Source organism: Mus caroli, unplaced genomic scaffold (assembly GCF_978045245.1).
Source record: "Mus caroli unplaced genomic scaffold, Mus_caroli_1 scaffold_2, whole genome shotgun sequence".
NCBI lineage: Eukaryota > Metazoa > Chordata > Mammalia > Rodentia > Muridae > Mus > Mus caroli.
Window position 1 is genome coordinate 173,367,555 of NW_028227257.1, and position 13,066 is coordinate 173,380,620.

A 13,066-nucleotide genomic window follows, 5' to 3' on the forward strand; every position below is an offset into this window, starting at 1 on the left:
TCAGGTAAATGGATGGAACTAGAAAATATCATTCTGATTGAGGTAACTAAGACCCAAAAGATGTGCATGGTATGTGCTCACTAATAAGTGGATATTGGTCAAAAACCCCAACAAACAAACAAACAAACAAACACACATACAGTAGAGGACTTTCTGGTCTGTGTTCATTCAGAGATGGTGCACCTAACCCTCAAGGGACTGGTGTTTAGAAGTCCGGTGGAGTGGGGGGTAGGGACATCCATGTGGTTACCGGGGCAGTGGGGAGGAGATATGGGATGTGGAGCAGTCTGAGATTGGATGGGGCGGGGTAGGGAATGGAATATGGAGTGTAAAAAATAAATTAATTAAAAAAAACAAAAAGAGAAGATAATGTGCATATTCAACACAAAAAATAAAGATATGTGAGTTATATTTCTTAGATACTGGACAACTATTTCTTTGCTTGATATATCATTTTTCCTACCAATCCTATGTAAGAATAAAGACACACATACAGACAGACAGACACACACAGACACACACACAATGTCACAATGTAGTTTCTGTCTCTTTTTTTCCTGCATTACAACTGTTGCAAATATTCAACAAGAATCACAACTCACACTATTAATGTCAGCTGATGTTTTGAGCTCTCTGAACCCTACACTACATCCGACAGCTGTAAAGGCTTTCAGTCATAATAAATCCTGGCTTGACTTCCCAAAGCAAACAGTGTTGAAGAGCATGAGCCCTCCAAAAACATCTTGTCAGCTCAAATCACCACCACAGCATAAGTGATTCAGACAGTCTGAACTGACGCCAGGCTTTCCAACCTCCGGTCTTTAGTTCCTATTTTCTTTTACTTACGACCTGTTCTTAATATATTGAAGTGTCAAAAAAACGCTGGGTTCATTTCTTAAAATTGACTCTGTGACTCTTTAGCAAGTCTTGCCACCACCTCAGACATTACATTAAAAACAAAATTCATTCAAGTCTTCCAATTTACAAAAACATTTGCAAAATTGCTATTTCTATAAACTTTTGTAGCAATCCCTGTTTAGTTGATAAAAGAAGAAAGAAGGAAGGAGAGGGAGGAAATGATGGAAGAAGGGAGGAGGAGGTGGGGAGGAGAGGGAAAGAGAGAAAAATTTTAAATACCCTAAATCTCAAAGATTATGGTGCCCATATATATTTTTAAAATGTGAGTTTAGAGTTGAGTGAACTAATGACTGCTTTGAGTTCAATATCCTTTATTGAATCCAAGTAGAGCCACAGAAGCCTGGTTAAAAAGATGTGCATGTCATCTGCAACCATGTTTTTGAACAGCTAAAGTTGTAACTAGAGTTCAGATGGAGCTGTCAAGTGGCTCAGTGGGTAAGAGTCCACTGAGTAGAAGCCTGGTGACCTGAATTTAGTTCATAGAGCCCAGGTAAAGATGTAGGGAGGGAGCTGACTGCACAGTTTTGTACTCTGACCACCATATGTAAGCTGAGCTGTGGTATGAATCTCACATCAGACAGACACACACAGACACACAGACACAGAGATGGGGGAGGGAGAGAGAGGATGGAGACTAATAAACAGTGGTAAATCATTTTACTTAAAAATATCATACAATATATTTTGATCATATTTCTTTTTCTCCTCCAATTCTTCCCAGATTATCTCCATGTCCCTATCCTCCCAACTTCCTGTTCCCTCTCTCTCACTCTCTCTTTCTCTCTCTCTCTCTCTCTCTCTTGAAAAGAAAAACAAAACAAAAAGACAAATAACATAACTCAACACAAAGAAGAACAGAAACAACCAAACAAAAGCAGACAAGACTTCTGAAAACAAAACAGGGCAAAAAGCACTCAGTATGAAAACAGAGCCCATTTTGCATTGGTCAATTACTCCCAGGAATGTGGTCTGCCCTGGAGTGTGGCTTATATACTCATCTATCACCTATTGGACAAAACTGATTTCTTGTTTCCCAACAGGTATCAATATCTTCTTGACTAGGTGTGAAAATATGTGTCCCCTCATTCTTCTCTGTGCTGGGATTTTTGTCTGCTCTAAACCTGTACAGGTCCTCCACATGCCATCTTTGTGTTCATGTGTGTATCCTTTGTGTTGTGCATGGATAACACCGTGTCTTTTATACTGCCTCCTGGGGCCATTGATATTCTCTATAACCTGATGGTAATATAATATTGTTGAAGACATAACACCCATGTCATCAAACATGGAGGAATCAAGCTTGTGTCCAAATAGAAGCTTCACCCCTACTGAATAGCATTCATGTTGCTGGAAGCTATTTGCGTGCTACTGGAGGAGAAAGGAAGGTAATTACCCCTGTCACCCACCTGCAAAACCTATAACCTACATAGAAGCCTGCCTGCAAGATATACTGAAGAAAAAATAGGACAAATTTTATGGAAGTAACTAGTCTCTCTCTCTCTCTCTCTCTCTCTCTCTCTCTCTCTCTCTCTCTCTCTCTCTGTCTCTCTCTCTCTCTCTTGGGGGTGGTTTCAAGACAGGGTTTCTCTGTATAGCTCAGACTGTCCTGGAACTCACTCTGTAGTCCAGGCTGGCCTCGAACTCAGAAATCCACCTGCCTCTGCTTACCAAGTGCAGGGATTAAAGACTTGCGCCACCAGGCCCGGCAGAACTAGTCATTTTTAATTGATTTTAAAGACATAGATGATTGCTAAGGTGGTTACAAGAACAATAGTCTACTATTACTCTGCTGAAGGAATAGATCAATATGATGAGTCTTAATGCATCATTGCTATGTCCAGAGAGCAGAGCATAATGCAACTCTCACCTGAGAAGTTTCCTGCACTGGATGGTGATCAGCACAGAGATCCACAGCTGAATAATGTGCAGAGATAGAGATTTCAGAGCACTCTGCCCTGAACGGGATGCCTTTATCAAACCCTTCTCTTCAAAGCATAGGGATCCATGTACAAGAGGCAGCAGAAAGGTTGTAAACTTTTTAAAGAGTGCAGAGGATTGGAATAAACAACCTATATCCCAACTTGGCTCTGCGTCTTATGAGCCCTTTGACCTAGCTAGATCTGCAGGCCTCTGTCTCCTCTGAAAAGTTTATTTTATTTTGATTGTTACTGGAAGTGCCGACAGTTTAATCCAGACTTTGCCATTAATGGGAGGTAAAATGTTTTCAACATGAAAAAAAGCAATTGAAGAAAAATTACACTTACTAGTTTTTTTCAATTCTGTAAAATAAATAGATGAATAAATAAATGAAGCCAGCATCCCCTCATCTATCATCCCAGTCACATCCCAATCAATCACATCCCAATCACATAGACCCTTAGAACATTGAAGTTTGGTAACTTCCATTTTTATTTAAATTAATCCACGTGGCTATTCCAATAATTTTCCTAACACTAAAACTGTGTCATGTATTTGAGGCAGGAACATGAAGGGCATTACTTTATTTAATTATCAGGTCAATACTACAGGATAACTGTTATTGTGACCATTCTACAAGGATAGATTTTGAAGGCCAGGGACCTCAGAATTGTAAATTCTAGGTATAAAGTAAGTAAAAAAAAAGCTGTCTAGACAGAACCCAAAGGCCCACTTTAAAAACATCTCATTTCTCACCACTAACTTTGAAATTAGCAGCAAGAGATGTAATATCATGGAATAGAGGAGAGTCCAGATTCTTGAGATGACATTCAAATTTCCAAGTCTGTCATTTACCAGTATTATTTTTTAACCAAGCAGACTGTTTTTATCCCTCTGGTTTTCATTCTTTCAATTATAAAAGAGAGAAAAGGGCTAGTGAGAAGGCTCAGTGGCATCTGCGGCCAAGCCTGATAGCGCGAATTCAATATTAAGATCTCACCAAGTGGAAGGATAGAACTGACTTTCACAGTGGCTGCGATTTCTACACATATGCTGTGGCATGCACACTCAGACAAAATAGATGCACATAAACAAAAGAAATTTGATCCATAATAATATCCTCTTTATAGATGCTTTATAGAACAGTACTTGATATGTAAAAATGGCTCTTAGAATGTTAGCCTCTGTTTAGCTCTGTACCCCATTTTTAATTGGGTTATTTCTGGATTGTTGATTCCTAATTCCTTGAGTTCTTTATAAATTTTGGATATAAGCCCTCTGTTAGAAGTAGGGTTGGTGAAGATCGTAAAAAAAGTAGGGTTTATTTCAGAGTCAATTCCATTGATACATCCAAAAAAACCTTCAACTCAAAATTTGTCTTACCTACACAATATGCAAAGATAAAGATGGAGCAGCGACTAAGGGAACAGCCAATCAGTGACTGCCCCAACTTAAGATCCATCCCATGGGAGAGAGCTAACCTGACACACTACTGCATCTCTGCTATGTTAACAGACAGGCACATAGCATAATTATCTCCCAAGAGTCTTCATCTAGCAGTGGATGCAGGCAGATGCAGAGATCCACAGCCAAACATCAGGCAGAGCCCAAGAAGTCTTGTTGAAGAGTAGGGGAAGTGAGCAAGTCGGAGGATCAAGCACACTACAAGACCTACATGTCAACTAACCTGGAACTATGGGGACTTATTGAACCTGGGCCAGCAACCAAAGAGCATATGGGAGCTGGACCTAGAAGCCTACACATTTGCAGCAAATGTGTAGCGCTGTGTTCATGTGGTTCACTTTACAAGTAGAACAGGGGCTATCGTGGTCTCTGTTTTCTGCCGTTGGATCCCCTTACCCCCTGCTTGGACTGCCTGGTTGGGCCTCAATGGAGAAGGATGAACTTAGTACTGCTAGGGCTAGATGCCCCAGGGTTGAATAATACCCAAGAGGAGGATCCCCACATCTGAGAACTTGTGGAGGCAACGGGCTGGGTAAAGAGATTTTGAAGGCTGGGCCTGGGAAGAGAGGAGGGAGGGGGAGGTTATGAAAGTTTATTAAAAAATAAAATAAAATGTCAAAAATGTTAGTCTCATTATTTTTAGCCGAGAATGATCCTGTAATCTAGATAGCTCAATGATTTATCTCAGAACACAGTCAGTTAAGGGCAGAAAATGGATTGTACTTTAAGCCTTAGTGTCCCTTCTTCAGGGACAAATTCAAGTAAAATGGGTATACAATAGACAACCTCTTTGAGGTAATTTTCTTTGAGGTAAGTGTTCATGGCTTGTGTGTGACTTAAAGCAGAAGCTTATCAGACCATAGACCATCTAATTGTGAAATGTGATCAGTGACACTCCAATGCTGAATGTGTCATATCATGGAAAAAAATCAAGATGCTGCTGTTGGTACAAAGAAAACTGTCATGTGACAGAAAAAGTACTTAAAAGAAGTAAAGTTGTGCACTGTCACTCCTATGGATTTGGATATTGAGATTATACTACATCTGAACTTTTTTGTCTAATTTAGCAAGGGTACCTCTTCTTTAAAGGCTTGACAAAGAATATCAGCTTATGGAAGTCTTAGGTACCACTATTTTCTAGAATCTCTTCGAAATTAGAAGTGATACTTATTAACACTTGACATTGACCACGGGGAATGGGAAAATAAAGTGGGAGATATTAGTCTTGCTAGAATAGTGATCTAGACACCCATCTTTCAGAACATCTCGTCTCTGTGACATTATTTTCACAGACATTCAGGCATCAGCTCTGACAATAGCTCTGCTAAAGGTACTTCATTAGTTGTTTGGTTTTGGTTTTCTCTTATACAATGTTGAAACAGCAGAAGAGTTCCCACCACATCCAATTGTAAATATTGTAGGAGTCTATATCCTTGAATATAGTTACCTAACTTACACACTTTTTATCCCCCAGATACTCACATAATTTATATGAGGTAGTATCATTCTGTGGGGATAATGTTAAGCAATCAGCATAAATTTTCTGACACATTAAAAAAAATCAATGTTTTTTGCATAGAGAATAAAAGTTAAAAATCTCCATCTCAAGTAATGCTTAGTTCACAACATGCAACTGATATTTTATCTTCATTTTACTCACATGAATTCTTAGGACATTTGCTTTCTGCTCTTCACCGACCCATCAGACATTAAGACATACATAGAAACCTAAATTATCCAACATTTGAACTTATTTATCACAATCATTCTCATATATCTGAGTGAGTTAATAGTATTCTATCTCCTACATAACGTGGAGCTGTTTTATGCTGTGCATGTGTTATCTTTATGTTTATCAAAAGAAACAAACAAACACAGTAAACAGAATTGACACCTGTAGAACCATGCTAAATGATAGCCACAGTTCTGGGTTTTTGCCCTACCCAAACAGAATCATCTTTTCATAACCTTTGAGATAAATGACCCATTCTCTCTCTCATGTATTCAGAGAAACTAAAGCACAAGATGGCAGTAAATAATTCACAATAAATCTATAGCCTACTATATCAGGTGCATTTTGTACAGCAATTTACTTGAGTCCAACATGGGACACCCAGGCATGATGACTTAGTGAATCCACAAAGTTTTGTTACTTGAGTGGTTATAAAAATCACTAATGGGAAGTAGAAGTTACCAAAAGTATCTTATATTTGGCTTATATTCTGATCACTGCATGGGTTAATGGTATACACAAGGAACTGAGGAGAAATAACCAATTAAGTGATGATGTCAGTGATTTCACTCGAATATCTAAATGTCCAACTATCTCATGGTATAAGACAAAGTTCCCACGAGGATTATGAATTTTCAAATATGATGTGCATATTGTCTCTGATCACACACTTTGCTGTCCTGAGCCAGTCTCCTGCTGCAGCTACATCAGCCTCCTGTTTTTGCCCTTAACTTCCTTTAGAATTCCTCTCATCACCTAAACCACCCCTCTGGATTACTTCCTGGATTTGTGTATTGTTTCTCAACAGAAGTACTTCCTAATATTCCTGATAAAGTGAGAACCATCTTACCCTTGGTGCCTAGTCCTATCTGACTCACACTACTGGATAAATCATGACTACATGTTATGTGCATTAAAGAATGTCTATCTCTTCTTAGTAGAGTATAAATTCTATGAGATTGGCTATTTATTGTCAACCAATGACTAGTAGAATGTCGACACAAGTAAGTGATTAATAAGGCTACTGAAATTGATATATAAATCACCATATGAATAATCTTTCAGAATCATGTATGTGGTGCTTTGAGTGAAGATGTCCCCAAAGGCTCATAGGTACTGACAGTATTGGAAGGTGCGGCCTTGTTGGAGTAGGTATGGATTTGTTGGCAAAAGTGCATCACTAAGGGGTGAGTTTTGAGGTCTTGGAAGCTCAAATCAAGCTTAGTGGCTCACAATCTCTTCCGATTGACTGCCAATTCACATGTAGAAATCTCATCTCATTCTCAGGCACTATGTCTGCCTGCTGACTGGCATGCTTCAGTCCATGATGATAATGGACTAAACCTGTGACACTGTAGTCCCAACTAAATATTTTCCTTTATAAGAATTTTTGTGGTCATTGTATCTCTTCATAGCAACAGAAACCCCAACTAAGACATGTATATGTATAACTTTTGATGCTGTTATATATACAAGCACATATTATGTATGAAATTAAACATGTTTCATTTGATCCTTGGGGATTATAAGGACTTCTTGGTAATCTTTTGACATTATATGGATTTTTGGTTAGGTTCAACACCTCACCCCCACTATTAACACACACCCACACCCACACACACGATTCATGAAAAATAGCTCTTTGTTGAATATACATTTTATTATCTCCTTGTACTCCAATGACTCTTGGTGTCAAACTGGCCCCAATACATAGCACAGCAAGTCGTCTCATAAAATTTTTGTTAGATGCTTAAGGAAGACACAGTACTTGGTATTTGTACTTTATACTTCTAAGGAAAATGAGTTTTGATGGGTAAATGAGCATCTTGCTCAGGGCAAAGAGGAAAATTATAGTGAACAAAGTCAAAAGCAAAGGAGAATGAGGCTTACAATAGGGTAAATCTGATAGCTATTCATTCAAAATAACATCATACTTCAAGTTTTCAACAAACTTTGCAAAGAACATTTTTAACAAATATTTAATATTTTGGGTAAAATATTCCTGAAAATGCCACCCAATTCCTCTACTCACCTATCTAGCCAGAATTTATTTCTTTCAATTTATCTTCCCTTAAAAAAGCTGTATATTGGTTCATTGTGAATTTCACATCATGCACACCAATCCCACTCATCCTCCCTCCCCTTGACTCATCCCCCATCATGTGACATCTCCACCAACAGAAGGGGACAATCTCATTGTTGAAGCTGTGGTGTGTCACAGTGTGCCCCACAGTACACTCCTCTGTCCACACATCTTTATTATATATGTTCATTGCAGTGAGTCATTGTTCCTGTTTTAGAGCTTCTGGCTGATGCTACTCTATCAATACTACAACTTTACTGGGACTCTTCTTGGATATCCTGTTGTTGTCCTATGTCATAGAGATCCTATAGTTTTGGATCTGTAGGACCAGCCCCCCCTTCATGCAATCAAGCAGTTCATCAATGGGATAGATGTTGTGTTGGACCAATTCAAGGACCTGGATCTGGACCTGAAAGATATTTGAGCTGGTCAGCTCTCCAGAACCCATACCACAGGGGCTAGCTCTCCTGTCCTACCCAGACTGGCCCATTCAAAGCCGCAGACACCAAGGGGAAGAGCCAGGTCTTCCACCCTCATGCCTTCTGGGCTGGCTTACCTACACCCATGCCATCAGGGCCAGCTCTACCAGGAAGCCTAAGTGAAGTACAGAACCTGCTCTCTCAAGTACTGTAGCAGGCAAGGGACAGGGACAGTTCTCCCACACTCAGGACCCCAGAGCCAGCTCTCCCACCAGCCATGGGTGGCAAAGGAGAGAGAGTAGAGGGAAGCATCTTTTCCTAGTGTGCACTAGCACACAAGAGACAAGATTCAGACTTACTCTCCTGTCCTCATGACCCCATGGCTAGCAGTCTATCTTCCTCTGCTGGCAAGGGTTGAGGGTTGAGGTGGGAATCTCTCTCTCACCCATATCACTGAACAGCAGACAAGTTTTAGAGCCATATAGCCCATAGTCACACCCTCAGGGCTACAGGGTCAGCTTTATTGTGTGGCCTAGAGGAGGTGCACAGCCTGCTCTCCCACATGCTGCAGCTGAAGGGTAGAGATAGCTCTCCAGCTCTCATGACCCCAGGGCTGGCTCTCTCTTAAGCTGCAGGTGATGAGGGGTGGGTTATCACTCCCTTGTCCATGACACTGCACAGGATAAAAGTGTCAAAGGGAGGGGGAGCCTGTCTCTCTGACAACACCACACAGCTGAGAAGCAGAGTCAACTCTTCCACATTCATACCCTCAGGATTGGTTGAACCACAACTCCTGTGACCAGGGCCATCTCTACTCTATTGGCCAGGCAAAGTACAGGAATGTTCTATAGAGAACTGCAGCTGGATGAGAGCAGCCAGTTCTCCGCCTTTCATGGCCCCAAAGACCAGCTTTCCTAAGACACCCAGGAGATGGTTGGGTCAGTTCAGTACAGCCCATAGACATCAACGTGTCTCTGGATGGTTACCTAGACCATGGATGCTTGCCTGGTCTTTGGTGCTAACAGATCTCTACTGCTGCAGGACCAGAGACCCAGAAGTGTCCTTCAGTGGCCACACAGGCCAGGATACCACCATGGTCCTAGGTGGCATCAGTAGGTACTCACAACAGGCTGTTCCTCCAGTTCAGCCTTTCTTCATTATGCCCACAACCTTTTGTTTCTTTTTCTTCCATTTCTCCTCTACATACTTGATACTCTTAGTGATGGTTAGGGTCTGTGAGTGTCTGGAGTCTTCTCAGGAGGGCTTTGTCTCACCCTTGCATTTTGGTATGGTAATCTTGGACTCGCTCCTAGCCTGGGTCCTTCCCTGTGATCACAAGCCAGGTTCTAATGTCAGGCTTGCTCCTTGCCCTGGAAGCCTGTCTGGGTCTGCGAGGTACTGGAGGGGTGGAAATGTTAGACTACTCATCATTCAGATGCTCACGGGTCAGAACACTGAATGTTGACATAGCCGCTCTAGTACTTGCTGCCTATTGACACCTATGTGATACAGCAGCCACACCTGCAAAGCCACTAGGGGTAGGTATTTTTTTTTTTAATCTTTGTTCTATCATACAATTACATTTGAAACTGTTTGTAGTACAAACTACAAAACTTGTTTTTAAATTTAAAAATATATATGCCAGAATGGTTTTCAGAGTGGTTGTACCAGTTTACAATGGAGTACTACTCAGGTATTAAAAACAATGAATTTATGAACTTCCTAGGCAAATGGTTGGATCTGGAGGGTATCATCCTGAGTGAGGTAACCCAATCACAAAAGAACTCACATGATATGCACTCACTGATAAGTGGATTTTAGCCTAGAAACTTAGAATACCGAAGATACAACTTGCAAAACACATGAAACTCGAGAAGAAGGAAGAGCAAAGTGTGGACAATTCGCCCCTTCTTAGAATTGGGAACAAAACACCCATGGCAGGAGTTACAGAGACAAAGTTTGGAGCTGAGATGAAAGGATGGACTATCCAGACACTGCCCCACCTGGGGGTCCATCCTATAATCAGTCACCAAACACAGACACTATTGCATACCCCAGCAAGATTTTGCTGAAGGGACCCTGATATAGCTGTCTCTTTTGAGGCTAAGCCAGTGCCTGGCAAACACAGAAGTGGATGCTCACAGTCAGCTATTGGATGGAACACAGGGCCCCCAATGGAGGAGCTAGAGAAAGTACAGAGCTGCAACCTATAGGTGGAACAACAATATGAACTAATCAGTACCCCCAGAGCTCATGTCGCTAGCTGCATCTTTAGCAGAAGATGACCTACTTGGGCATCTTTGGGAAGAGAGGCCCCTTGGTCTTGCAAACTCTATATGCCCCAATACAGGGGAAATACCAGAGCCAAGAAGTGGGAGTGGGTGGGTAGGGGAACGGGGGAGGATGGTATAGGGGACTTTTGGGATATCATTTGAAATGTAAATAAAGTAAATACCTAATAAAAATTGGAGGATATATATATATATATATATATATATATATATATATATATATATATGAATCAACAGAAACAAATGATGCCATCAATATTTGCATATAGGACCGAGAGCATCCACAAAGATTTTCATGCATCTAACTCTGTGATTCAAGCTGTGTTGGCATTCTGATCTAAATTTAGAGAGTAGGTCTGTGCTTCCTAAGAAGTCCACAACATACTTCAGAATAGGAAATCACAAATCTTGGTCAGCTCCTAAGATGAGGCAAAGCACAAAGTCTTCAAGGCAGAATGGAAAAGGCTTAACACACAGGAGGTGTGGATAACTGGCTTTCAACTGACATAGACTAGTATGTTTGAATACTTTGAGATTACTTGGGGAAGAACTAGATTTCATAAAATTCTGCGAGTCTCTAGGGTGATTTAAACTGTATTGGTCCCCTCCCATATTTCTGAGTTATTTCTTACTAAAATCTTACTTTGTTGCCCTAGACCAAGTTGGGGTTGGGGGTTTGGGGCTGCTCTTCCCGACTCTTACATGTTGGCTGTCTCCCTGTCCTCCACTTCTCAGGCCTGGTCTTTACCACACTCCAGGCATAGTGTTCTCTCTCCTTCTTCCTCCCTTGATCCCCTCGCCTGGCAATTCTAAAGTCCAGCCTCTGTCTCCCTTCCCAGCCATTGACCGGCAAATTTATTTAGCATTGCTACCATTTTCTGTGTGGTCAGTTCTGTCTCCTTTTTCATTACGTTTTATTTCTTAATTAACCTATGTAAGAATATGAATGTTCAGAGACTTTTAAAAAGTTGATTAATTAATTAATTAGTTAGCTAACTTTACCTTCTGACTGCAAATTCCCCTCCCTCCTCTCCTCCTAGTCCCCCATCTTATCCGCTTCTCCTCCCTTTCTCTTCAGAGAAGTGAAGCCCTTCCTTGAATACTAACCAGTTTTGGCATATCAAGTTGCAGGAAGACTGGGAGCATCTTCTCCTATTGAGGCTAGATGAGGAAGCCCAGTAAGGAGAAAGGGTCATCATAGCATGCAACAGAATCAGAAATAGTCCCTGCTTCCATTGTTAGGAGTCCTGCATAAAGACCAAGATATACAACTGTTATGGATATACGGAGGATTCAAGGTCTATGGGCTCTTATGGGACCAGTATAGTTCATTCTGTGTGTGTGTGTGTCCTTGACCACTGTGACACCTATAATCCTTCCTCCCCAATGTCTGCAGTATTCTTCAATCTCTGTCTAAAGTTTGGCTGTGGGATTTCACATGTTTCCATCAGTTGCTGGATGAAGCCTTAAGAGGTGTTTTACACCCTCTTGTTACTGCTGATCACTACATTTTACATAGTATATATAATATTTAAATATATTTTCATTATAATTATAATATCTTGCTAATATTTTATTTACTTCAGGAATAACACATGATTTGCTTTATTCTGAGAACTTAGGGTTTGAATTCTTATTTTTCTAGTTCTTTGAGGTATAAAACTAAGTTACTGATTTTAGATCATTTGTCTTCCATGTAAATCTTTCCTGAAATAAATTTCTCTATTATTATTGCTTTTACTAATACATTATGTGTTTCTTTTTTTTTTCTTATGTCTCCAAATCATTTCTCATTTTAAATCTTCTGTCCCATGTTCATTTTCTATTTGGCTCCTCTATCAATTAGTAAAAGCACTGTTGACATAACCTCCAATAATATTGCCATCAATATCTTGCTTTAAATCTGTTCCTATACTTAGTTGATAGGTCAAGCACAGTTTGGGGCAAATCAAAGGAATAACCTTATAAGACATCTATAGATCCGAAAAAATTAGGTTTCAATCCATCTATATGAGTTATTTTTTGTCCTTATAACAGCTCAAAGTAAGGTGAATGTAAGTGCCCCTTAAAACTCTCACATTTTTGTATTGGTCACAAAAGTTGCAAATATGCATGGGGGGGGGGAATTCATTTTGACATCCATCTTCATCCGGAACCCGTCTCTGGTGGTCTCAGCATGATTTAGTTGTTGGTTCTCAATTATAAAGTGCCACCTCAGTTTTACAGGCTCAGTGCACTCTAC

The 13,066-nt window shown here is 40.4% G+C and overlaps 1 non-coding gene across 1 annotated transcript; it reads right to left on the reverse strand.

Moving 5' to 3' along the window:
* Positions 1-9,944: 9,944 nt before the first annotated feature.
* LOC115030510 (small nucleolar RNA SNORA17) lies at positions 9,945-10,076 on the reverse strand. Its single transcript, XR_003836102.1, has one exon. It is a non-coding gene; the product is annotated as a small nucleolar RNA SNORA17 (small nucleolar RNA).
* Positions 10,077-13,066: the final 2,990 nt, after the last annotated feature.